The following is a 2,246-nucleotide window of genomic DNA, read 5'->3' on the forward strand; positions in this document are numbered from 1 at the left end:
TTCTCCACCACCACGTTTTTACCCTAACCTTCCCTTTTTATACAAAACATTACACAGAAATTTCTAAGTAAATAAGTTCAGAGTTAAATAATATAATTTAAGTAGGAGACACACATTTTAAAAGTTTTTAACAACGATAGCATGACCCATACCTTGAGACTGATGAGGATGTGGATCTGCAGGCACGGATGTGGAGAGGAGGGATGGAGAGAGAGTCAGTGTTGGGAAGGGGAATCCCCTTCCATGAAATCAGCAGGTAGCTGCTTTTCAGGAGATTTTCCCCTTCTTTGCCTTTCTCACTAGGACCTGCTTGCCTTTCTTTAAAAAACATCTGTCTAATATGGTCTGCTGTTGGCATTTCCTTAACTGTTTTCTAAATTATCATCAACAATATCAATAACATGGTTAACCAGTTCCTTATCATGATGATTCTTTTCAAAAAACTCTTTCTTAGGACACATGTTTTTTATTTAAAAACACGGCCGGGGATGGGGGGGGTGGAGCCACAAAAACTAAGAAAATTATAGCAAAACGCTTAGAACACAGCAAAAGGTTTAAACAACGCATACTAGCACCACCAACTAACGCCAAATGACTGAAACACAAACTGCTTTTGTTTACAACAATCACGTGCATCTGGTCGGTTTCCGATGTTTTGTTCGAGCTCCATCACAAAATATTCTCGACATTTCGTGTTGAAATCCAATTATGTCAGGTACTGATGCGGTCGAGGTCTGGATTGTGATAAGAGCTGTACGAGCCCCCAATAAAATGATTTTTTAAAAAGGAGGAATATGTGTATTTGACTTATGGTGCTGGCACAGAATACTGGAAGGACCAGGGAAAGCCAAAAGGTCAAACAAATCTGCTTGGAAGACGTACAGCCAGAATGCTCCTTAGAAACACAGGTGGTGAGACTTCGTATCATGTACTTTGAGCACGTGAAACCAGTCCTTGGAAAAGGACTAGAAAGAGGGGCAGCTGAAAGGAGGAAGCTCCTTGACAAGATGGATTGACACAGTGTGTTAGACCAGGTAGACTAGAGAAACAAATGTATAGACACTCATATGTGTATAAATAAGAGGTTTGTATACAAGAGCAACTGTACATTGAGAAAACATCCCAGCCCAGTCCAGATCAAGTCCATAGTCCGTTATTAGCCCATATGTCTGATACCAATCTATAAAGTCCTCTTCAGACTCACGAAACACATGCAATGATGCCGAATGCAGGAAAATCACAGACCAGTGGGTGGGAGGTCTTGTGGATCCAGTGGCATTGTAAGCATCTCAGCACTGGCAGGGGTCTCCACGTGGTTCCTTCAGCTCCAAAATTCTGACTGCCTCAGGGGAGCTTCATGTGGCTTCTCCTCAGAAATGTCTCGCAGGGAGTGAGCAGAGAGAAAGAGTGTCTCCCACCTCCAAGGAGAAGATACCGGAGTTCCCAGCATCCTCATGACAATGTCATGACGCACAGAGGCCTCATTGACTATGAACTGGTTGACAGACTAGACTCTGCTCCTTCACTCTGAATCCTCTCAGGTCCTGAACTGACAGCAGATGGTGTAACGACCAACCACAGGAGTTTCAACAATGGGCTCAAACATAAGGACAGCTGAGAGGATGGCGCCAGACCAGGCTGTGGTTCGTTCTGTCGTTCACAGGGTTGTGATGAGTCGGAACTGACTCGGCACCGAAGAACAACAACAACACAGGAACATGTGCTCCTGGGAGGGGCTGAATTGCATCCCTCTGAGGCTTTGTTTTCAAATGCTACTGATGATTAGAGAGTCTGACTACATCTCGAGTTTTATAGCCATCTACCCGCCTTTTACTCCACCCACTTGTCCTCTGGCAAGAATGCTTGTAGCTGGCATTCCCCTAGAGGGCCAGGCCCAGAGCTCTTCTGCCTAAACGTGTCTGGAATCACCATCATCACAATCACAGAACTTGCTTAACCAACGTCAGTACGGCAATGATGGTATCCCCTCATTTATTAAGCATGTGCCAGGCACGTTGCCTATATTTTCTCCAAGTTTTACAATAACCCCATGAGATAAGTACTATAGTCATGCTCACAAAAGGGTATTGAAGCTGAGAGAAGTTAAAAGCAACTCATACAAAACTGCAGTAAATGGTGGAGCTGAGAATCAAGGTGCACATCTGGCTGGCCTGATGTCTGTGGCCTCCCTCCAGTGTCATGCTGCTTCCATACAGCAGGAAGTTCAGCTCTAGATTCGTCACCCA

The sequence above is a fragment of the Echinops telfairi genome, unplaced genomic scaffold (genome assembly GCF_000313985.2).
Source record: "Echinops telfairi isolate 266 unplaced genomic scaffold, ASM31398v2 ScPeMD7_1713;HRSCAF=2227, whole genome shotgun sequence".
Classification (NCBI taxonomy): Eukaryota; Metazoa; Chordata; class Mammalia; order Afrosoricida; family Tenrecidae; genus Echinops; species Echinops telfairi.